Genomic DNA, 26,465 nt, shown 5'->3' on the forward strand with positions numbered 1-26,465 from the left:
GTGAAATGTGCAGAGCAACAGTTCCTGGCAGCCCTCAGTCCAAAGAAGATACATTGAGGGCAGTGAAGCCATGCTCCTTTTTTTTAGAGGGTCACGTGGTCAGAGGGTGTTGGGTGGTCAGAAGGGTTCAGATTCTCGGCAGGGGTTGGGGTCGGGGGGTGGTTCGGGATGTTGGCTGTTCAGGGAAGTTGGGTGGTGAGGAGGGGTGGTCTGGTGGTCAGAGCTAGTTTGAGTGGTTGGGCAGATGTGGGGTGGTGGTCGTCTGGTGGTCGAGGAGATTGGGCGGTCAATGGATGTTGGGAGGGTAGTCTCGAGGTTGTGGGGCTATATGGGAGGTAGGGAGGGTAGCTGGGGATTCAGAAAGATAACTGGGGTGAGGGGAGGAGAGCCAGGCTGTCCAGTAGGCAAACGGGGGGCTGGGGAGGGTCTTCAGCATGTAAGGAGGGTAGTCTGATGTAAAGAGGATATGGGCAGTGTCGTATGGTCCGGGGGTGGGAGGTTGGGCTGGTGTACGAGGAGTTGGGGATTGGTCATGGGATAGTCGGGGCATGGTAGTTGGTGGGGGGTGATGGAGAGTGTAATCAGTTGGGGGGGGGGCACCCCGCAGAAGGGTAATCAAGAGGGAGGGAAGTCGGGGTGGGTTATAGTCAATGGGTGGGAAGTTGAGGGGTCAATAGGGTAGTCAGAAGTAGGTGGGTGAGGGAGGACAGCTCCATATTTACCCAGGACTCAGAAGTGTTTTTAATCCTTCTAACCTTTCCTGGATAACTATTCTGTGAAATAAATTAGAACCATTCGAAGTCATTGATTTTAATCAAAGCATTGGATGGTTCCCAGTGCAGGGTCATTGTCAATCGGAAACTTAAACTTCCCGAACAATTCCACACTGTCCTTGTGTGGGGACTTCCAGGAGGGGGAATCCAGTACCTCTTCTGTGGTACCTCTGGGCCCATACATCTAGCATATCAAATTTATTTCTTATGACAATTCCCTTGCTTTAGTTTAGATTTAAGTCCTGAAACTTGCACAAAATAGCTTAAAAGTGTTTGAATGTGATTTTTGAAACAAGCCCAAAGTCAATCATCTTCGCATAATACTTTTCCACAGCAATTAATGTCATACAATAGAGAATGTTCACCGCATAGGGTTCTGGGGAAAAAAACCACCGCAGCGTTCTCAGAAAGCTTAACTGTGCCTATTGTTCGGAAAAATCAAGATATTAACGTGAAATTTGTTTTCCACTGGTTAATTCACTCCAGAGGCTGTTTTTCTGGCCGGTAGCTGTGAAATGACATGAAGATTTTGGTCTCCCCCCCCCCCCCCCCCCCCCCCCCCCCCCACCTCCCACCCGTCAAAATATTGAAAGGGATACCAGCAGATAAATGAGATCCCGGATTAAGCATTGAGTGGTTCATAAAGTATCTGCACAAGGAAAGTCATGTTTAGTTGTTGGTAGCAAAATTCTAGGGTTGGCGTAAGACGAACAGAAGCAAAATGATTTGCGAAATATTTTCACTTTGTTACCTTTGGATTGAAAGTCTGCTGAGCAATATTTGCAACTCGTGAGGATCACATTATTATATCAAATCTATCACCTGGAATTTCAACTTACATCACTATAAAATGTAGCAGACACATTTACATTTGCTCTTTATCTGTGACCATTCAAATGTCACAAGTGTGTGTTCCAGGTGCAAAATAGCACAGGAAAAACAGCAAGAGAGAAAACTCAGGCTTCAAAGTGAAATATTTCCATAGCAGGCAATAATTTACCGTTGATGGACCCAACAGTGCATTTAGATAAACATCATGGGTCAAAGTTTCCTGGATCAATCAGACTTTGTACAAATCTTCACCCTTCCTTGTGCCAACCTTGCTGCTGGCAACTCACACCAGAAAAATAAACCTGTTGGCATCAGAGTGTGAGAACTGGTGTAAAACAAACGGAAATCATGGGAAGCTAGTGGGGCCACCAGGAAGTGTAGAATAGAGACCTTTTTTTTCGAAGACTTACTTTATCGTGTTGATATTATGGAAATTCAAGTTTGATGTCATCAAAACTATCGCCTTTGATCATTAAGCACACCAACAACTTGCACTTATGTGGCACCTTTAATGAAGTAAAACTTCCCAAGATGCTTCACAGGGATGCTAACAGACAACATTGTACACTAAACCAATGACAGAGAGATAAGAAAGATAGTCAGAATCTTGGTCAAAAAGTAGGTTTTGGCAATATCTGAAAGCAGGAAAGTAAGGTGATAGACGAAAGATCAAAAAAGGAGGAATACAGAGATCTCAGTGAGGGTTAGAATCTCTACAGTGCAAAAGGAGATCATTCGGGCCATTGAATCTGCACTCACCCTCTGAAAGAACACCCGACCTATCCCCGTAACCCAGTAATCCCCCCTAATGTTTTGGCACTGAAGGCAATTTATCATGGCCAATCCACCTAATCTGCACATCTTTGGACTGTGGGAGGAGACTGGAGCACCCAGAGGAAACCCACACAGACATGGGCTGGGATTCTCCCTATTGTGGACTAAGTCCCCACGCATGGCTAAAATGGGCAAGAATCACTCCGGACTTTTTCCTTGAAAGTCTGGGGTGATTCTCCATTTTCCAGGGGCTACCAGAGCCCCGGCGTACATCCCGCAGCTCTGACTGCCGGCGGGGCCCTGCTGTATAGACCGCACGGCCACGCAAACGGGTCCGTGCAAGCGCGCGGTGGCCCACCTCAGCGCCGCCGACATGGTAAGTCCCCCCAGATCGTGATGGCCCACTGATTGGTGGCCCCCAATCGCGGGCCTGGCCACCGCTGAGGCCCCCCCCACCCCAGAGTCCTGCCCCCCACCAGGACAGCCACAGCGGCTGCAGGTCCGAGCTCCCGCTGGGTGGTACCAGATGTAAACCACGCCGGTGGGAGTTTGGCCGGATGACCATGGAGAATCGTCGCGGGGGCCTGTTCCAACAGCCCCTGACCGGCGCCACGTCGACCGCGCGCGCGCAACTGGCGAGTCCGCGGAGAATCACGGAAGCGCCGTCGTGCCGGATTTCCGGCGTAAACAACTATTCTCCGCCCCTGCACGGCCATAATTCCGGCGCGGAGGGTCGGAGAATCCCGCGCCCCGGGAGAAAGTGCAAACTCCACACAGACAGTCACCCAAGTCCGGAATTGAGCGCCTCTGCGAACCACTGTGCCACCGTGCCGCCACGTGAGGGCTGGAGGAGATTACAGAGAAATGGAGGGGTGAGGGCATGGCTGGATTTGAGCTTTAGGAGGAGAATTTCAAATCCATGGTGTTGCTGGACCATGTGTTAATGTAGGTCAGTGAGCACAGTGGCGATGGGTGAATGTGACGTAGAATATGAGAAATTTAAGGAATTTATGGAAGCTATTGCATTTTTAACACTGCGAAGCTAAAAAAAAAAATCAAATGTCAAGGAAATAATGGTTTCAACAAAGGAAAATAAAAACTAAAAGTGACTTTAGAAAACACCAGAAATAGTGTGTGGAATTCTTGCATTTGGGATTAAGCCTCTCGGCCGGCGTGAAGACTGGGAGAGCTTCCATCCCGGGGCAGCAGGGTAGCATGGTGGTTAGCATAAATGCTTCACAGCTCCAGGGTCCCAGGTTCGATTCCCGGCTTGGTCACTGTCTGTGTGGAGTCTGCACGTCCTCCCCCTGTGTGCGTGGGTTTCCTCCGGGTGCTCCGGTTTCCTCCCACAGTCCAAAGATGTGCGGGTTAGGTGGATTGGCCATGCTAAATTGCCCGTAGTGTCCTAATAAAAGTAGGGTTAAGGGGGAGGTTGTTGGGTTACGGGTATAGGGTGGATACGTGGGTTTGAGTAGGGTGATCATGGCTCGGCACAACATTGAGGGCCGAAGGGCCTGTTCTGTGCTGTACTGTTCTATAATCCCGAACATAAGTAATTGTGAATCCAGAGGGTTTGCGCTATCTTCTATGGTGGGGAAGGCTTGATGGCATGTGTCCTGCCACCATAACTGGCTGCCATATTTAATATGTGCCTGACATCACTGACCCACTGTTTAAGAAGATGGACCTCCTGAAGACAGAAGACGGATCTCCAACAGTATTCTGAGGTTTGAAGATGAACTTTTTCCAGATAGACTGGGCATTTTTCAGAACCGGAAGTGACAGCCTTTGTCCAGTTCATGAATTTGTCATCCAATTATACAATGTGAAACTATTTGATTAGGGTAGATATTGTCCTGCAAGAACCCTTTGAGGAGGTAACAAAAGCAACATGGATGAAAGGGAATCTGTGAATGTGATTTTGAGAAGGCATTTAACAAGATGCCACATCAAAGAATACTACACAAAATAAGAGATCAGGGTTGAGGGAGTAACATACCAGTGTTGATAGAGGATTGGTTAACTCACAGGAAACAGAGAGTAGGCATAAATGGGCCATTTTCGGGTTAGCAAAAAGAAATGAGTGGAGTGCCAGAGGAATCTGTGCTGAGGCCTCAACTATTTACAATCTATATTAATAACATGGATGAGAAGGCCAATTATATGGTTGTTAAATTTTCTGATGGCACAAAGATAGGTAGGAGAGTAAGTTGTGAAGAGGACATAAGGGCTGGGATTCTCCGAAATCCCGGCCACGTGTTGACGCCAGCGGAAACACAGGAGTGGTGTATGCCGGCATCCACGGGCCTCCTGGCCCAGCAATTCACCGATCTTTAGGGGCTAACATGGCACCCTGCTCAGCGCCGGAAGGTGGCCCTGCACGGCTGGCGCGGATCCGTGCATGTGTGCAACAACTGTCTCTGCGCCGGCGCATGCGCATCATTGCTGTCACGGCGCTGGCGCATGTGCATAGTTGCTATCTCTGCACCAGCGTGGAGCAACATATCGGTGACCTTACAGTGGGGTGCGTGGAAGGAGGTAGGCCCCCTCCAGATCCCGACCGCCCACCGATCGGAAGCCCCCGATCGCGGGCCTGGACCCCGTGGAGGCCCCGCCCACCCCCGGAGTCAGATACCCCCCCTCCCCCCACCAGGACGTTCACCGTGGCCGTGGGTCTGAGCTCCCGCGGGTGGTACCAGGTTGGAACCACACCGGCGGGAATTCGGCCCATCGCCCGCGGAGAATCATCGCGCGGGCCTATTTCAGCGACCCCCGACCGGCACCAAGGCGACCGCGCGGGACGGATTGGCGCCGATTCTCCAGTCGCCGGAGAATCGCGTCCTGCCGTCGGAGCGGCCTGGCGGAATTTCCCACGCCCCCGCTGATTCTCCGACCCGGTGCGGGCTCGGAGAATCCTGCCCTAGATGTTCACTATGGGATATAGATAGGTTAAATGCGTGAGCAAAAAAATGGAATACAACGTGGGAAAATATGAACTTGTCCACTTTGGCAGGAAGAATAGAAAAGCAACATATTATTTAAATGAGGCGAGATTATAGGACTCTGAGATACAGAGCATGGTTTTATTGAATGGCAGAGCCGGCTTCAGTGGCTGAAATGGCCTCCCTCTGCTTCAAATTATTTTGTTTGTGCATGCACCTGTATGTTCTCAGTTAATGGAGAGCCTCAGTAACCTCCCATTAATAATAGTGGACGGCAAACTGAAATCTTTCAAATATCCCCAGTTCGCACCTGGAGACAGCCAGATGTAGCCACTGTCGATGGCATCCTTGCTTTGCTCTGAGTTTGCTGTTCTGACTGCTAAGGTGGCAGACTTCAGTGAGGTCATTCTCCCTGAGGTGTAGACATCTCACATATTTTTCCTCACTGAGCCTCAACTTTCCAAGGATGGATATGACTTCCCATTTAGAGCCTTTCTCCTGTTCCTCTCTGTGGTGAATGTGATTCACACCGGAATATAATCTGTATATACATGTGCCTATATTGTAAGTGCAGTTGCACTACCTGACCACCAGGGGGAGTAGCTCTGGGAATGCTCGAGAATTGTACTGGGCTTCTCCCTTGGTTCCGTCCAGGACTCCTCCCCCTGGAGCTGCTGTATAAAGATCAGTGCCACATGGTCAGCCGGCCAGTTCACCGAAAGTTTAATGGCTAACCGGCTGGCTCTGTTGTGAGTATATTAAAACCGCTATTCTAATCCTACAAGCACGTGTCCGTAGAATTGTTGGTTCCAACACTCTCCCTCCCTCCTCTAGCATGTTTTGTCCTGCTCAGTGTAACCTCTGCTGATTCTCCAAGTCATACCGTATTCCAGAGGGAATGGCTACAAATGCATCCGTGACTCGATTTGTGCAGAACCCACTAGGACAGTGAAACACCCCTTCCCCACCTGCCCGTAGACTTGTGCAACTTGAAGCAACCGTCAAAGGCTTCAATTTTAGCAACAGCCAGCAGAAAACATTCGCAAACTAACGTGCAACCAGTCGATGATCCCCTAAAATAGCACTGTGGGGGTTTCTCCTCCTGTTGAACATATATTCAGCTGGGTGAGGTTAAGAAGGTTAGTCAGCTGCAGCATTGAGCTCCAAAATGGCAAGGCTGGCATCAAATCAGTGGGCTTGACTTCATAATCTGCCTACTCTGCATACTGCTGGCCACCATTTACTGAGAGCACAATAATGCCCTCATCAATATGGTGTCTGGTGTGATTTTCCTGCAGCATGGTTGCCATTTTGGAGGTCAAGGGCTGTAGTGTCTGCGTGGGTTTCCTTGGGTGCTCCGCTTACCTCCCACAGTCCAAAGATGTGCAGGTTAGGTGGATTGGCCATGCTAAATTGCCCTTAGTGACCAAAAAAGGTTAGGAAGGGTTACTGGGTTACGGGTCTAGGTTGGAAGTGAGAACTTAAGTGGGTCAGTGCAGACTTGATGGGCCGAATGGCTATGCTTAGTGTCCAGGTGAGGTGGGGTTATAGCGAGGGGGTAAAGGAGTGGGCCTAGGTAGGGTGCTCTTTCAGATGGTCAGTGCAGACTTGATGGGCCGAATGGCCTCCTCCTGCACTGTAGGGATTCTTCTATTCTATAACCTTCGGTGCTTCAAAATAATAAAAACCTACCTCAGCTGGCAAGCTACTTACCAGAGGTCAGCACAAACAATAGAAAGATAAGTGTTGCCATGTTGACATTGTCTTTATGTTTCTGCACTGGCGTTTTAACACAAAGCATTTAATTACAATTTAAATAGTGTCAAAGCTATTTTTTCTTGTCATGATGGACTACTGTTTCTAGGTGGATTCATAATGTAACTAAGTGGATTATTCATTTGGTCAGTTAGATTGTTACATCACAGAACACAGACAAAAGAGTTTTGGTCAATGAGTTTGACAAAGCATGATTGAAAGATGTATCAGCCAATCAGCAAGGCTGACCCTTGTAAAACCTAATCACCAACAGTGTTGCAAAGGCAACTGTAAAACTGGTAAGAATGTGGAACTCGCAAGCACAAGGCAGGATTTTACAGATATTGGGGTTTCTCTCCCAAAACAATCGCCATGAATCCCACCCCCACCCAACCTTGCTGCCCCTCAGCCATTCAACATTCTGGGGAGGAGGCCCACCTCCAAGAACTGCCAGTCAGTCTGATTGGTTGACAGGTTCCTGCTACCAGCAGTGCCGCGGGGTGTCATGGCCACCAATGGGACTCCATCAAGCCCCAAAGGAGAACAGCCCAGAAGTCAGAGGTCAGGCTAGTTTGGGGGACTCTCAGTGGGACCAGTAGAGGAGGCCCCGGGTGGTGAGGACTAGTGCCCGTACGACGACGCCGGCGGGCCAGACCCAGCGATGAGGGGGGGCAGCCACAGGAACAGTCCCCCGTCGCAGCTGACCCAGGACACACCTACCCAGGACACAGCTACCCAGGACACACCTACCCAGGACACACCCACCCAGGACACAGCTACCCAGGACACAGCTACCCAGGACACCCCCACCCAGGACACTGACGCTCAGGACACCGACGCACAGGACACTGATGCGCAGGACACCGACGCACAGGACACTGATGCGCAGGACACCGGCGCACAGGACACTGCTGCGCAGGACACTGATGCGCAGGACACCGGCGCACAGGCCACTGACACACAGGACACTGACGCACACGACACTGACGCCCAGGACACCGACACCCAGGACACTGACGCCCAGGACACTGACGCACAAGACACCCATACACAGGGGATGGATGGACAAGAATCACCACTCCAGGGGACCCTGGACTTCGGGTTGGATGAGGAGCACGCCATTACGCCAGTGCTATCTCCTACACCCTCCACAAACGCAGAGACACTCACCTCGGTTGGGCACTTTAGCGATGAGGCATCTGGGACACTATCTGGTGCGCACAACACAGCCGTCCCGGTACAGCAAGTGGAGCCAGGAGCAGCTGAGGGGCCGGGCGGTCGGAGAGCAGCCCGGCGCAAACAACCATCTGCTGCCCAGATGGGTCCCCGGGTTCCTGGAGTTACTACACCCACCCATAGACCCGATGCAGTCACGGACCAAGGGAAGATCGAAGGGGGTGACGGCCAGCTTGCGACAGCTGCAGACGCAGGTGGAGGAGTCCGCCGATGTGCAGGAGCAGGGAGTGGTGCCGGTCATACGTGCCACCCAGGCTGAAACTGCACATGTGGCGTCTGTGGTGGAGGCAATGGGTGCGACGGTGTCAGACATGGGTCGCAGTATGCAAGGCCTGGGGCGTTCCGTGCGGGCGATGTCCATGGCCCAGGACAAGGCTGCCCTCTCACAGAAAGCCATGAGCCAGAGCCAGAGCCAGCTGCAGATCGCAGAGGCGCTCAACGGCATGGCCCAGTCTCAGCAGGCCATGGCGCAGTGCCAGCAGGCAATGGCCCAGTCTCTGCAGGCCGTGGCCCAGTCTCAGCAGGCCATCGCTGAGGGCAACGGCACCATTGCCCAGGTGCTGGCCGGCATCATCAGAACACAGACAGGGATGGCCAACTCCCTGAGCTCCATGGCTGCAAACTTGCAGACCCTTGTTGATACCAGAACGCACCTCCAGGACTGGCAGTGCCAGGTGTCTGGGGGCGGCGGATGCGTGTCGCGTCTTTTCATCTGACATCACTTCGTCCAACGACACTTCGTCCACGTCTTTTGGTCCAACGTCTTTTTGTCCGCACGTCTTTTGGTCCTACGTCTTTTTGTCCGATGATTTTTTTTGTCAAAGACTTTTTGTAACTTGTCCAATTGTAACAATTGTCCAATTGTTGTCCAATTGCAAATAGAAATCAAGGTATAATATCTTCACTAATGCACAAAGCAAGGTATAATATGTAATAAAGGATTTTTATTACCGGTCTATTTCCTTTAACGAGCCTCGTTAAAGGATAGTTATTATCGTTCTCTTTCCTTTAACGAGCCTCGTTAAAGGATAGTTATTATCGTTCTCTTTCTTAATTCGCCCATCCCGAAATGGCAAAGTTCATTGTGTCGACGAAGAACAAAAGAAAAGTAGCTGATGAAAGTAATTACATCTACGATTTTCATTCAAGCAGTACCGACCTAGGAAAAGAATACTGGAGATGTGAGAAAAGAAGGCTGTGTTCAGTGCGGATTCACACTGAATATGATTCAACAACAAAAATTGATTTTTTGAGGAATGTTGCATATAATTTGCATCAATTTTAAGTGATATCTTATCACTTTCGGTAATTTTAAGTAATTAGTAAACTTTTAGATTTTTTAAGTACATTTTCCAACTGTATTTTACTTGCATTTTATCAATAAAATTCTCATAATAAATTATTAGTTCTGTGAATCTATCATTGAAGATATTATACCTGGTTTTCTACCGAGTTTATTTGTAATTGGACAAAAAGACGTTGGACCAAAAGACGTGCGGACAAAAAGACGTAGGACCAAAAGACATGGACAAAGTGATGTTGGACGAAGTGACGTCGGACGAAAAGACATAGCACCGGCGGATGCTTGGTCCGTTCGCATCCCCGACCTATGTAGAGGCCCGGTGCCATCGGGCACCCCGAGGGAGGAGGAGGTGCTAGGGCCTGTTCCGGGTCCCCCTGTAGGGGAGGTCCCGGGACACTGCAACACCTCGGACTCCCCCCTTCCGTCCCAGGAGCATCTGGTGGGCAAAGAGCAGGACAGGCTGGCGGCTGGCTATCCCAGTCACCTGAGCCGCAGCCTGGCCCATCTAGGCCGGGCCACCCCGAGAAACGGCCGCCAAAGAGGTCCATAACCAGAGGGCAGGAATCACAGGAGTCCACCTCCAGTTCTGCTGTGCCGTCTGGGGAACCACCTAGACGTAAGGCCAAAAAATTAGACACTGAGTAAGTTGGCACGGGTGCAGGGCACAGATTTGTTATTGGGGCTAGGGCACGTGTAATAACTGTTTTGTAGCCACCTCGGGTAGCCTTGTCCCGATTACAAATGGACTTGCAAAGAATGAAGGGAAAATTGGACAATGCTAAGAAAGCAAGCAGATGCAAGGTTTGTCTGTGGATTGGAGTTTGCAGCTCCCAGACAAGACCGATACTGCAAAGCCATTAGCATACTAATGAGCTATCTCCGGGGACAAAAGAGAAACATTTAAGCAAACGATACCAAAGCAGACACCCCGGCGCCAGTGGAGACTAAAACAAAGCAAGCCAACGGTCACCTAGGGCCCACCCAGCGATCAGGCAGCCACCCCTTTTTTGGAGAAAATCAATACCGATGATTAGGATATGGTCCAATTAATTGGCGCCAAGTTCAAGGCCCGCCCAAAAGGGCGCGAAGCCCCTTTGGGGTTTAAGAGGAAGCCCCAAAGACAGAATCGTTCTTCTTGGCCTTGGCTCTCAGCTGCGGGAGACCTGCCCAGCTTCTTGGCCTTGGCTCTCAGCAGCGAGAGACCTGCCTAGCAGCTGCACCAGACAAGTAAGTCTGAAGTCAACGCACGCTATGAGATAAACGCTCCTAGCTACTATTCTATACAAGTTTGATGCCAGCAGCCTCAGAACCGGACAACGGCCATCGTTCCTCTGACTGAGTGGGCACCCGAAGCTAAGTATAGGCTTTTAGTAGTAGTGATAGATTAGTTAGTAGAGTTTGTACATGAGTATAATTGACTGTGTGTAAATAAATGAGTATTGATTTTGAACTTGCTAACTGGTGTATCGAGTCTTTGATCAGTATTCTGTTTTGAACCTTGTGGTGGTATCGGAAAGATACCTGGCGTCCCTTGAGCAAGCGTAATTAGAATTAAGGACGGCGACCATATTAACCGCCATAAACAGAACCAATTAAGGAGAGAGCATAACGAGTAACAGTTGGTTACTAAAATTACTTTCACACCTACAGAAGCTGCCTTTGTGCTTTGTCCAATGCGTGCGGAGCGGGGTGTTGTGAGGTGAGCGCCAGACTGTGTGTGAGGGCTGATAGAACGTCGGCCTCAGGTGAATGCGCACCCCTTCTCCCGGGTCGCCCTCGTCATCCCCCCGGGCAGACGACAGGACCGTGCGCTGCAGTGTCACGGCCGCATGCAGGGACGGTCCAGGTAGAGGGTGATACTGTGGCCATGGGTTAGACATTGTCGAACGATGTAGAGCCCAGAGCTCATCGCAGAGCAGGTTGTCATCATGACCTGCAATAGACTCGTTTCCACTGGCGACCGTGTGAGCCCGGCCCGTTGTGCCGCAGGTGGATGAGCAATGGAGGGGTCGTGTGCATGCGGGTGGAGTGCGGGTGGTTGGTGTTGGGTGGGCGGGGTGAGGGTGGTTGGTGTTGGTGGGTGGGGTGAGGGTGGTTGGTGTTGGTGGGTGGGGTGAGGGTGATAGGCCTATTCGTGAACACAGTCCTATTATCCGCAGGTGGCCGCACGGCGCCGCACAACCCATCGATCACCCCCTGGACCATGGGCACCCTGGCCGCCGCAGCGAAGCCCGCTGCCCGGGCATTCTGGCTGGCCCGGTGCACAAGGAACTGGATGTAACGGTCCGCAATGGCATAAAGGGCGTCTGTTACTGCCCGGATGCACCGGTGCACCGATGCCTGCGAGATGCCTGACAGGTCCCCACTCGGCGCCTGGAATGACCCTGTGGCATAAAGGGTTCAGGGCCGCTGTAATCTTGACAACCACGGTGTCCTCCCCCAGTGACACTCGGTGCCAGGTGTACCATCAGGTGGCAGATGTGTGCTACAGTTCCCCGGCTCATCCGGAGTCTCCTCCTGCATGCCCGGTCCGTGAGGTCCTGGTACGACGAGCGGGGCCGGTACACACGGGGCCTCCTCGGGTGTCTCCGTCGCCGTGGCACCACCACCTCCTCCTCTTCCTCCATCTCCTCCTCGTTCTGTCGGGCGGGCGGCCCTCCAGCCTGGGCGCTTGCCACCTGCCTCCCTGCAGCACGCTCCTCTGCGGCAGCCTCCGCCGCCTCCCTGGCCGCTCCTGCTCCCCCCAGGGCAACATGTAGAAGTGCGGCTCCCGCCATGGCTGCCAACATCGCTGGGTGATGACCAAACATAATGTCCTGCAGGAAATGGGGGGTGGGGCTGGGGGGAATAGACGACATGTCATCATTGCCTATACCCCCCCTCCTCCCCCCCCGCAGCCAGGTGTCATGGACTGCATGGTCGCGACTGTTGGAAACTGGCAGCTGGCCAGATGGACACCCTCCCCAAACCCCCACCCTTCCTGGCACACGCCTCCCCCCTCCCCAGCATGCACCCTCTCCTCCCCGGCACCCGCCATCTCCTCCCCAGCACTTGCCCTCTCCTCCCCGGCACGTGCCCTCGCCTCCCCAGCACCCGTCCCCTCCTCCCAGCTCCGGCCCCCTGCCCCAGCACTCGCCCCTCCCTCCCCAGCCCTCGCCCCCCCCCCCCCTCCCCCGCAGCACGCGCCCTCTCCTCCCCATCATTCGCCCTCTCCTCCCGACACTCGCCCTCTCCTCCCCGGCACGCTCCTCCCAACCACCCAGCCTCCCCAGCACACCCCTGTCCTCCCCGGCACGCGCCCTCCAATCCCCACCCCCGCCCTCCCCAAACCCCCCCCCCCCCCAGCACGCACACTCCAATGTGTTCTGTGCCCCTCCCCCACCAACTGCGGCCGTGCTGTCACATCTCCTGTGACCGCCCCATGCTGAGCCCTACCTCCGCGCTGGCCGGCGTCAACCAGTCGTTAAATAGGTGGTTTAATTTACACCGATGTGGCCCATAGTCATGTCGGTGGGACTTAGGCCCATCTGGCCTGGAGAATTCTGGCGGCCCCAGGGCCCATTGCGTCGCCCTGGTCCTCGCCATTCTCCGAGGCGGGAGGCGCGATTCACGACGACAGGATTTTTGGGCGGCCGTAGAATTCAGCAGCCGGCGGGGGCGGGATTTACACCATCCCACGGCGATTCCCCGACCCGATTGGGGGAGGGGGGGGGGGGGGGTCGCACAATCCTGCCCAGTGTGTAAGATACTCTGGGCAGTATCTTAATTTCCTGCCAGCAGTGGGAAGCTTGGCGAGTGGGGAACCATAATTTGGGGTGAGGCTAAAAATCAATTTCCTGACACTTGGATGAACTTTAAAAATTCTGTTCTCAGGACTTTAAGGATGGATCGATCTTCCTGACTCGCAAAGTCGGGGAGCCCTGTTGCATGGATTAGCATGCTCATTAAATGACCACCTCACCAGAATTAAGATCCCCCTCCAAATTAAGTACCCGGCCAGTGAGAAATTAAAATTTTCACACTGAAGGCTGAACATGGCATGTCCCTGGCCCTGTAGACTTTTCCCATGATTAACAATGAGTTTCCACCAGAAGAAATGAACCACATTTGCGGAACGTCTGTAAATTCCAAGATCAGCAGGTAACAGTGCAAGTTGTGTGGAGAACGACCGAGGAAGGGTGAGCAGCGAAGAGTGAAGTATTAGCCGGACAAAAGTGGAAGGATGCCCTTTAAATATGGCATCCGGACCTTTGTCCCCACATGGAAAAAACAAAGACTCCCTGCTCACCCCTGCTGCAATAATCAGTCAACTCCTCAAGGATATGTGTGTAATAAGCTGAGCTATAAGATTGTATGTGGTCAGCCATCCCACCCCACAACTGAAATCACCTTCACACCCATGCCCGCCACCGAACCAGAACTCCAGAACGGAAGATTCCGGCCTTGTTTCCCTTTTCCCCCATCCATGCCCCATTTTCTCCCATCCCCTCCAATCAGCAAATACTCATGCAAGGGTACAATGCCAAAGTGTGTCTAACCCATTGGTACCCAGCTATTCTTCATGTATGAATCCAGACAATGCATGTTAGCTGCCATTGCATCATTCAGCCCAATAAAGTCACTCTGACCTGGTCTTGTTGTCATCTTGGCAACCACACACCAAAGAGGCGATTGGATGATGATCAGATGTGGGAACCCAGATTGGCTTGTCCCATTTAGCAGCCTCGAATAACAGAATCTCTCCAAATGGAAATTAATTCTGAAGTATGGATTGTGTGTCAGATACTCTGCGCAGTTTCTTAATATCTCCCAAAAGAACCCGCGCTCAGCCTTGCTGCCCCTCAGCCATTCAACGTTCTGGGGAGCAGACCTCACCTCCAAGAACTGCCAGTTAGTCTGACTGATTGACAGGTTCCTGCTACCAAGCACTGCGGTTGGGTGTGGTGGCCACTAATGGGACTCCATCCAGCCCCAGTGAAGAACATCCCAGGACAGGCAGGTTTGGGGGACTCTCAGTGGAAGCAGGAGAGGAGACCCCATGTGATGAGGACCCAGTCCTGCGGGATTTAATGGTCATTTTCAGCATCACAGCTTTCAGGGATTAAGAATATTTCCTCTGCTCAAAATCACATTCAGCAGCACATTCTCCACTAAACTATTAAGGGAACTCACATAACTTATTCATCTTGACCTGTGGTGTCACTTTCATCTCCAAGTTAAGAAAGTTACAGCTTCAAGTTCTACTACAATGACGTGAATTTAATTTAGGCTGACACTTGAGCACAGTACTTAGGGAGTGCTGCACTTTTGCAGATGGTGGTTTTTGGAAGAGATGGTAAGCTAATGCCTCGCCTGCCCTCTCAAGTGCTACATTTGAAGAAGGACTAAAGGAGTGGCAGTGGGGTTCCCTGTTGTCCTGGTTAATATTTATCCTTCAAACAATGTCATGGAAACAGATTATATGGCCAGTTATCTCTATTGTTAATGGGACCTTTGTTAAGAACCCCATTAATGTTAGACGTGAGGGTCGCTTGGAATGTCGGTTCTGAAGATTGTATGTTTTTCAATTTGATATTGTTATGAGCCAAGGTTTAGAGAACCCCAAAGTATATCATGAAGTTCACCTGACCCACAACTTTTAATAGTGTGGTTATGGGGAGCACACGGGCCTACTTTACAGGTGTGATGCAACAGAGATCTAAAGTACTTTTAAATTAAAACAATATTTATTTATGAAACCAGTTAACACTTTATAAACCCACAGTAAACATCTTAACAACTATCAACACCATCATCCCCACAGATACAAAATGCTATAAGTAACCCTTAATCTTTCCTTGCAACATCCAGGAGGACATTTTAACACAGAAATCAGGTTTAAATCCTCTACTGAGAGCAGTTATCACTTTGAAATCACTCAAATGATCTGGCGACAGCCTTTAGATTACAGCAGCTTGCTTTTCTTGCAGCTATCCAGCTCTCAAAACAAAACTAAAAACCCGCAGACACACACCAGCTTTTGTTCAAAGCAAAAGTGAAAGACAGCCAGCCCAGCTCCACCCACACTCTGACTTCACTGCAGCTATTTGATTAACACCCATTTCTTAAAGGTACATCCACTACAGCTATTTAATAAACACCCATTTCTTAAAGGTACTCTCACATGGCAATATCATGTGAGGAAAGATGAGCAAACCAGTGCGGAAAGATCCAGTCTTTTTGGAACCACTGAAATAAAAAAATGTAAAACTCACAAGAAGAAAGATCATAATTCAAAAACAAATTACAATTAACTACAATAATGGCTACACACATACAAGCTATAATCTGAAATTAACCCCGTTCCCATCTATCTACACACTTGAACTCTGAGAGATGTCCTTTGTCCCAAACCAACATCCCATACAAGATAACTCTATGAGTTAAATCCAGAAAATAGTTACCACACACGATTTAGGAAGTCTTCTTCTTGGTTCAGCGTTTGAATCTTTAACGTTTTCAAAACAACATCTTTTAGCACGCATTTGCTTTCAGGCATTCCCAGCTGAGCATAGATATAATCAGGTGTTTCATCCTGATTCTTCTTTTTCTCTCCCTCCTGTTCTCCTGCTAGTACAGAGATACCCGGACGCTGATACATTATATTTCCCTTTAGATCTCCCTCGACCTAAAGACTCATCTTAGAAGCCAAGCTTTTCGCATATGCGTCTGAACTATATTCTAATGTCTCAACTTTGAACGAATGACATCTGCAGTTTTCACGCCCAAATTTCTATGCTCGATTGTTCCCCACTTCAGGTAAGTCTCTCAGAGTTCAAGTGCGTAGATAGATGGGAATGGGGTTGATTTCAGATTATAGCTTGTATCTTCCCTCAATTAACTTATAAGCTAACTCATTTACCTAAACCCTCCAGGCAGCTACATTCTTATCAATCCTCTTTCGTCCCATTCTTCAAACTTTATTTCATTCAAGCCTCTTCAACCTTTAGTTTATCCCACTTTTAAATCTTTGCCTTATTCACGCTTCTTGACACCTTGCTGTGCACTAGTTGGCTGCTGTTGCCCTACATTTAAACAAGCACTGCATCACAGACATATTTACTTGCCTATGCTTTCTGATATCCTCTGCTTATGGAAGGTGCTGTATTAATTTATTTCTATATTCTCTTTATACTAGTATCTTTCCTTACAAAATTCATCCACAGGTACAGACATACATATTGCCGATAAAATCTACAGGAAAGATTGTGCTGAATGGAACACGGACACAATTTTGTCTGTATTGAATCATGTTACACTGCCCTATTTCTTGCATGCATTCACTTTATGATTTAATTTCTTCGCAAACTGAGAGAATTATGATATGTTTTGTTTTTATTGTTACTATGTTGACAATTTGATATGATTGCAAATTGCAAATTAGTTTTGGACATACTTCTCTTGGCGTCACGGTGTGCATCTCCCTGACCTCCATACAATGTATTCACTTTTCTGGCCTCACCACTAACATTTACTCAGTCTCTCAACCTTCCTACTGGCAAACACGGGCTCCAACTTCCATAACCACACAATCAGCCTGTCCCCAGGCTGGCCTCTTGACTTGCATCCAGACCAAAGTTACACTTCTCTGGGCCTCTTAATTCCAGTCATCAGATTCAAAGACTTCCACGGTTCTTTCCTTGTTCCCTGCTTAACCCAAGCTATCCCTTCTCATGCTTTCTGACATTTGTAACTCCAAACTTTATATTTTAGTCTCACATTTATAACCACGCATACTGCAACTTTCTTCCCTCTGGCCTCCAAGCTCACATCACTGGATAAGAGATGTTGGGAGAGTGACCAAAAACGTGGGTCGGGATTTTCTGGCCCTGTCCACCACTGGGATCATCCCGTCCCACAGACAGTCGTTGGACCTTTGGCTGACCAGCTGCATTCCGAGCAGCGGGTCCCGCCACGGCAGGGCGGGAAAATCGTGGCCGTGGTCAAGGAGGTGGAGTCTGTGGAAAGTTTGATGGGAGGAGAAGGAAGTAGGGTTGAGGGAGAGAATTACCTAGTTAATAACCTAGACCACTGAAATCTCAGTCCCACTAATGGTTGGACTAAGAGGGAGGGGTACACAAAATAAACTAGAGTTAGAAGAACATGAGGGTTTTGAGTGCAACCGTTGTTTTGGGAGACCTTAGGGAGAGGGGGAAAGTTGAGATCCTGAAGGATTTCAAATATAAAGTTGAGAATTTTAATTTGGAGATATCAAAGTATTAGGCGCGAATGAGGTCAACAAGGACATGGGCAATTAGTGTGACAGAAGCCTGTACTTTGTGGGGGCAGACTGGGTCTCCCACTCCACCACAATAGCACCGGAACCCTGATTCCAGAAGTCTCGCTCCTAAACCCTATCATTATATATAATTTTTAGCAGGCGAGGTGGGGGGAATGTAGGGGGATAAGGGGCGGGTTATAGTTTGGACATATATAGTTTACAGTTGGTTAGCATCTTTGTGGGCTCTGATGAGGTTTTCCTTGGTCAGAATTGGTGGAGACTTCAGGAGGCTAGGATGTTAATCAACTTTATCTTTCATTGAACACTCCACTGTACAGAAGAAGGCTTAGCATGAGGCTTCACATCGAACTATCTCTCAGCATATTCGGTTGTCATGAGTCCGTACATCACTGATGAGATGTAGATTGCCTATTCACATACTTAACATAGATCCTCAATAGGGCAGCACGGTGGCGCAGTGGTTAGCACTCCTGCCTCACGGTGCCGAGGACCGGGTTCGATCCTGGCCCCGGATCATTGTCCGTGTGAAGTTTGCACATTCTCCCGTGTCTGCGTGGGTCTCACCCCCACAATCAAGGATGTGCAGGGTAGGTGGATTGGCTACGCTAAATTGTCCCTCAATTGAAAACAAATTGGGTATTATAAACTTATTTTTAAAAATGACCCTTTTGTATTACATCTCCCCCACCCCCCGTATTTGATTGTACTAAATATATTAAGTAATTATAAATATATTATCTTACATTTCCCTGCAGAAGTCTTTATCTTCATCGCTGGTTAACAGATATAGCCATTGTGGCGGCTTCACCAATCTCCTTGATCTAGTTAACAGCTCTCTCAGGATGTATAGGATTGAAGTTCTCCATATTGTCTTTCAAACTCTGCAGAATGTAAATCATCAAAGGCTATTGACTGTCTGTTCAGGTTCCTGGTCATCTGAATAGCTGGTCAATTCGATTGACTGCCTTCTTCTTGTATAGTTGTGCTTCTGCTTCTTCGCACTCTTCCATTTTCGGTATTTATAGGATAATATCGTGATCCTTTTTCCTTGGCGATTCCAATTGAGAATCCATGCTGATTCACCTGGCTGGAGTTCTGCTAAACCCTGCGCTCTATGGCACTGATTGTAGTTTCTGGTTTGATACTCTTTTACTCTCTCTCCGCCTGCTGCTTTGAGATGACATTAGAGTGTGTGGAAGAACAGGATGTTTCGTCTATAATAATGTTCCCATCAGAAGTTTGAATGTAGCCAAAATATTCTGGACTGGCATGGAATGGTAGCTTAATAGCGCCAAGTTATACTGTCATTTTTCTTCAACAAAACCATTGCTCTCCTTATTCCTCTTAGCCTTTCCATTAGTTTTGGGGATCTGGGTGAATTAGTCATGTGGACAAATCTGTGGTCTTCTGTGCATTGCTTAAAACATTTGTTTGCAAACTGTAGGCAATTGCCTGAAATGACTAGATCTGGAATACCACATGTGTGGCAAAACTTCATTTAGTAATTAAATGACAGCTTCCAAGATGGGACCATGAAGACATTTGACCTCAATTAATAATAATAATCTTTATTGTCACAAGTAGGCTTACATTAACACTGCAATGATGACGTTACCGTGAAAAGTCCCTAGTTTCCACATTCCCGCGCCTGTTCAGGTACACGAAGGAGAATTCGGAATGCCCAATTTACCTAATACCACGGGCGCGATTCTCCACAAATGCGGAGAGTCGTAAAGGCTGCCGTGAAACTGGCCGTGTTTCATGGCAGCCTCCGTGCCCCCTCCCGGGACCCGATTCTCCCCCCCGGGCGGGGCTAGCAGCGTGGCCCCGTGAAGCACGGCATCGCGGGCTTAGCGACCGTCCCTAAGCCCGCGCGCCAAGCGTCACGGCGGCTGACGCGCACAATGACGTCATCACGCATATGTGTCAAACCCATGCATACGCGGGCCGTCATGCCCCTCAGCCGCCCCGCGGACTGATCCTGCGGGGCGGCGGAGGAACAAATAGTGCGCGGGTTTCAGACCCGCTGCCCACGATCGGTGCCCACCGATCGCAGGCCCATGCCACCCTTGGCACGGCCGTGGTGCGGCTGTGCCAATCGGTGCCATGGTTGTCCGGGAAGGCACTTTGCGGCCGTTTTCACGAACGGTGAGAGCAGGTGTGTTTGCGTTCGTGAAAACGGCCGTAAAGGCCTGGGAACTCGGCCCATCGGCCTGGGGAGAATCGCTGTTCGCCGTAAAAAACGGCGAGCAGCGATTCGTGTCGTGGGGCGGCCGTTGGGGGGGGGGGAGAATAGCGGGAGGGCGGGAAAAATGTCAGGAAGGCTCTCCCGCTATTCTCCGACCCGTCGTGGGCAGCGGAGAATCATGCCCCACGTCTTTTGGGACTCGTGGGAGGAAACTGGAGCACTCGGAGGAAACCCACGTAGACACAGGGAGAACGTTTAGACTCTGTACAGACAGTGACACAAACCGGAATTCAAACCTGGGATCCCGGCGCTATAAAGCAATCATGCTAACCACTGTGCTACCATGCCATGGTGGAGTCATGATCCAATGTCTTTCCCTTGATCTTGAAATGATCCATTTTGATACGTTCACACAGCCTGGGCTTCCCTTTGCTCCTTATGATGGATTGCACAGATGATGCACCTCAAAGACATTTCCTCTAATGATTTTGATATCCCCGGCTGCCAAACAGAATGTTGCATTCTGACACTGCACCTTGTAATTCTCAGGTGTCCCTGGTGTATTATTTGAAGGATCCTGAGCCTGTAGACTCTAGATAGGACATCTCTCATCATAAATCAGCAGTCATCCACGACATATGCGGGCCATCCTTTTATGCAGTCTTCTCTAATTTAGCCCATTGTTCATCTGCTTTTTACGCCTTCCGAGCTACATCTTGCATCTGTTGTTGCTGGCAGAAATGTTGTGGTCAATGAGGTATAAGACACCACGGGCGGGATTTTCCGCCGTCGGGATTCTCCATTCTGCAGACAGTTCACCGAAGCCTGCGGATCTCCCGACAGCGTGGGAAATCCCATTGGCAAATGGTGGGAATGGAGAATCCCATTGCTGGCGAGGGTGCATTGCCAAGGAACACTTGGCTGGCAGACCAGAGAATCCTGTCCCACATCTCTGAAATGTATGTCCACTTGTTCAGAACTTTTAAGAGGAATGTATTGTCATGGGGGTGTATCTTTAATAAATGGGCGTTTATCAAATAGCTGCAGTGATGTCCTTGTGTGGATGGAGCTGAAATGTGATTCTGTCTTTTACTTTTGTTTTGAGCCGGCAGCTGCAGTGTGTCTTAGTTTTGTTTTCAGTTGAAAGCTGTACTCAGACTACAAAGATGTTGGAGTCTCTCTCTCTCACTCTGTATGTTGAAAAGGTGTTCAGATCACTTGATAATTTAAAAGCTTTCAGCAGAGATTTCAAACCTGCTGTCTTTGTTAAAAAAGGTATTTTTTGACTTATGGATGTTGTTAGGAAAGTTATTGAGCGTTACCTACAGAGTATTGTATCTCTGGGGGTTTCAGGGGAGTGTTTAACTGAATTCATAGAACGAACATTGTTTTTGTTTAAACATACTTTAGATCTCTGTTGCATCACACCTGTAAAGTGGGCCTTGTGCTCCCCATAACCAAAATCTATTAACAGCTGTGGGTCAGCTGAACTCCATGATATACTTTTGTGTTCTCTAAACCCTATCCCATAACAGTATGGTGATGCATATGCTATTGTTTGTTGTTTTTCTTACTCAATTTGTCCATCTGATTCTTGCTTTCTCTCTTTCCAGATAATTAATATGTGCTTCCTTCACCTGCAGATCATGGGAAACCTTCTACATTGTTTTCTTGAGGTTATCACATGATTCCATTGGGTTATGGTGCCCCTACTTCAGAGAATGTGTTTCAGACTTCTCAAGACTTCTGAATTATTTTGGAAATTCTGTCCTCAATTCTTTCAGTATTTATTTGCTTCCTAATTAATCTACTTTATAGGACAGTTGTAGAGCAGTGTGAGTTTTTTTAACTTAACAGTGAACACCCTTGATTTTGGATCGCATACAAAGATTCAATGTTTTCTCTTCCTTTTCACTTAAATGTAACAGTCAGCAAATTATTCCTTTAGCCACTGTACTGTGCCTGAATGAACTGAAACTCCTGCTTCAGTGTCTAATTTGTAGTTTGTTTTCTCTCCATTGATGATGATGTCTGCACTCCAAAGTTCCAATTAAATCCTGTCTTAGGAAAACAAAGGTAATTTTAAGGGATTTATATTTGTATTTGAAATAAGATATAGTTTTAAGTGGGTTTAATTTAATGTTTTTAGACCCAGATACTTAGATTCCTGCTGGACAAAGGTATGTCTGGGGGGTGGGTCAATTCCAATTCTTTGTGCTTAGAGAGGGTTACGGCATGAAGAATAAATAGTAGTAGCAGGGGTTGATTGGTTTTGTAGACACCAAAGTGTGAGAGAATTTTAATTTATTGTAACTTACATGTACTTACAACATATATCAGAATCCCAGCCTGGTGTGTCCGTCCGTTCCATTCTTGGCCAACTTTATATAGAACTCAAATAAGATCAATCTCAGCTCCCTGCCTCCTTAGTTGTGGAGTTCATATTCAACGAGCCTCACGGTAGCATGGTGGTTAGCATCAATGCTTCACAGCTCCAGGGTCCCAGGTTCGATTCCCGGCTGGGTCACTGTCTGTGTGGAGTCTGCACGTCCTCCCCGTGTGCGCGTGGGTTTCCTCCGGGTGCTCCGGTTTCCTCCCACAGTCCAAAGATGTGCGGGTTAGGTGGATTGGCCATGCTAAATTGCCCGTAGTGTAAGGTTAATGGGGGGATTGTTGGGTTACGGGTATACGGGTTACGTGGGTTTAAGTGGGGTGATCATTGTTCGGCACAACATCGAGGGCCGAAGGGCCTGTTCTGTGCTGTACTGTTCTATGTTCTATGAGCCTCAGGATGATAGTGATTGCTCCCACTCCGTAAGTCTGGTGCGGGTTATAACATCTGGCGCTGCAGACCCTTGTGACGATAGATAAGCTTTTAAGTTTTAGTTTCAGGTGAATATATTGCAGTTAGGGAGAGGGCACTGGGGAGTGAACATCTCTCAACTCTTCCAGGAGAAACTGGACAGGACTAGAGAGTTACAAAGATCCAGGCTTCTTATGGAACAAGTTACAGTCCAGATAACCAAGTAATTGGGACATAAGAAAGTGAAGTCAACAGGACTTAAGGGAACAGCGACCAAGGTATTGTTCAGAAGAATTCAAGAAGTAAACCAAGTGGCCTGGTTTAAAGAGACAATTGCAGTAACCAGATTTAAAGTGGGACAGCAGACTTCAGGGTCAAATTAATGTTTGATGCCTTAAAACTAATTAGCAGTCCTGTGACTCTGTTCCTCCACAATTTATTTTTAAAAAGTTGTGACCTTTTGAGCAAGGGTTTCATTCTGGGATTTTGCCATCCAGTTATAACATCACTTAGGATTGTAACACCTGTAATTTCACCCAGGGATGGCATTCATTGCCTTTTTCATCTTCAGTTTCTTGAATGCAACATGTTTTAATTGTAACTCATTAAATTTTTCACCAGCATACTGATTTGAAATGTCTTCTCCTCTATAGGACTGGCACTCTGCATTTTTGGCAGGGCATTCCTTGCACCAGTGCAGCCTTTGACCGTCGCAGCGAGAACACTGAGTAATGACAGCTATCACATTGATTTTGCTCTTTTCCTGTTTTTGAGTAGGTGCACTGCTGCTTCTGTGTCTTACAAACTGCACCATGTGAGCTATCATTCGCCACAGAATATCCCTGTTGCCACAAATAAATGCATGATTTGGCTTTCTCACTTCTGCCTTGTAAAATACACAGCCTTCAATTCTCCTTCCATTGCAGAAAAACTGATGAAGTTACCTCCATGATTTCTACAAGTCATGATATTGAATTAGTGCCCCATATTCACAATTTTCAGCTAGTTCATAATAGTTGACGAAGGTATACCTGTTTTTCCCAATATCTGGATACATGAAATGAAATGAAATGAAAATTGCTTATTGTCATGAGTAGGCTTCAATGAAGTTACTGTGAAAAGCCCCTAGTCGCCACATTCCGGCGCCTGTCCGGGGAGGCTGGTACGGGAATCGAACCGTGCTGCTGGCCTGCTTGGTCTGCTTTAAAAGCCAGCGATTTAGCCGAGTGAGCTAAACCAGCCCCTCATTTCAACATTTCAATACATCTATTGAAATGTGTCCTCTCTATGATACTGTCCCTTTTAAGGCTGAAATATGTATCATCACGTCTTTGTTTGTCACTGTCTCTTTGTTTATGCCATTATGTCACTGCACTATTGCCAATGGTGTAGAACAGGGTACTGACCTGATCCCTGTTTGGCTTTTTTGTTAGGTTCGGTACCTGGTAAAACTACAATGCCAGGTTATTCACATCTAGGCTTGATCAGGACCCTCCATGTGGTCAAACACTCTGCTGAAGGTAACATTTTTCCATAGCTTTTCTTCATTCTAGCCTTTCTGTGAGGTCTGATGCCATTTTTTCTGCATGGTCCTTATGCTGTAGTAATTTCTCTTGCTGCTTTATCCAGTTACTGGGCTCCACATTTTGTGCTTTTTTGTCATCTTTCCTGCTTTCACCATCTGTTATCACTGACATGAATCTTAGATGAGGTTGCTCTTGGACACCCCTCCCTCAGAACAAAAACTAGAATATCCGGGGCACTTTCTCCCAAGTTGGGTTTGAGGAGTCAGGAATCTTTCAGACTTTGCACTCTTGACCTGAGAGCAAAAATTCAGCGCATATTCTGAAAACATTGGGCAGCAATGTTTTGGATGAACTAAAGTTTAAGGAAGAAAACAACATTCCTGCTAAACTGTATGCATGTATCCATGCAGCAATCCAAAAGTTACCATGCAGGCTGTGCACAAGTCATTCCCTTCAAGTTGTACATGCGTGCAGCCACACAAAATAATTTATGTTACTGAAAATGTCACCCACCACAAAATAAAGAGAGGCCAGTCGACAGTGCATATGGACAGTTGAGTCTGGAGTCAACAAAGGAATGGATGATTGTTTCAGTCGCAGATGAACCATGGTGGGGACAGTGTTGGGCAATGTCATGGAAGTGGAAGTAGGTGAGATGCAGTTTGAAGGCAAGGACAGTGAAGAGGGTGGATTCAACGGGAAAGGCATACAATAAATGTTGCACACACTTGCCTTCAGCTTCCTTATCGATTTCAATATTGATGCTCTTACAAAGAATCCACACTCAGCAATAAACACATGTCACAGTATTGTGCATGTTCCATTGATCAGCTTTCAGATAGATGTTTCTTTCCCTGCATCATGCATTTAGGTATACTATTTCCTCACATAACAAATCAAAACTCCTCAGAAACAAATAGTGAGTTCATTTATGGGGTGAACCAGGTCGTGACAGAGATCAACAACACAGGTCTTTCATCTGTGGGATTGTGGTCAGGATTCAACCTAAAGAGTTGGGGTGAGAATTTTGTTTATTTGTTGACCATAAGGAACCGGCTGAAACCGAATTTGCGAAGAGCTCACTGAATTTATATTTGGCAAAGTGGCACGACACAAAGCTGCCTCAAATGTATTTAGTATTAATTGGGCCGACATTCAGAAGAGCCAGAAGGATGGCTGTGATGGGAAATGCTAAATTTCATTATGGAGCACTTGGCTGAGGGCACAGCTGCAAATATATTATTAGGCGATGCCTCATTTTATAATGCATTTATCCATGACTGAATTGGGTGAGGCTGGCTGCTGAACTTGGTCAATTGTTCATTTCTTAGAAATAACATTTGTCACCCTGATAAGCACAAAATATGAACAAAAACTGTTTATTTAAAGGCTGATATCCAATGGAATTATTTTTTATGTTGTGGCTAAAGGCTGAGCTCACAGTGCTGTGATTGCCAAGGCTGTGAAGTGTTTTTTTTTCTCAAAATTACATAGGATTGATAGCACAGAAACAAGCCATTTGGTCCAACAGATCTATGCCAATGTTTATGTTCTACATGAGCCTGCTCACATTACATCAGCCTAACCTTTAACTCTGCTATCCTTTATATTACTATCCATTTAAATTATTTTCCCTTAAACTCCTTTATGCTCTGTACTGCAATCACTCTATATGATGGCAACTTACACATTCTAACTACTCGCTATGTAAAGAAGATTCTCCTGAATTCATTAGTGGATTAATTGGTGACTTTCTGATACTTAAGGCTGTTGGTTTTGTTCTCTGACACAAGCGGTAACATATTCTCCATATTCACTCCACCAAGCCCCTTCCTGATTAAAAACAGTTAAAAAAAATAAATTTGGAGTGCCCAATCATTTTTTTCTACTTATGGGGCAATTTAGCATGGCCAGTTCACCTACGCTGCACATCTCTGGGTTGTGGGAGTGAGACCCATACAGATACAGGGAGAATGTGCAAATTCCACATGGACAGTGACCCGGGGCCGGGATCAAACTCTGATCGTCAGCGCCGTGTGGCAGCAGTGCTAAC

Source organism: Scyliorhinus canicula, chromosome 21, assembly GCF_902713615.1.
Source record: "Scyliorhinus canicula chromosome 21, sScyCan1.1, whole genome shotgun sequence".
In the NCBI taxonomy this organism is placed as follows: domain Eukaryota; kingdom Metazoa; phylum Chordata; class Chondrichthyes; order Carcharhiniformes; family Scyliorhinidae; genus Scyliorhinus; species Scyliorhinus canicula.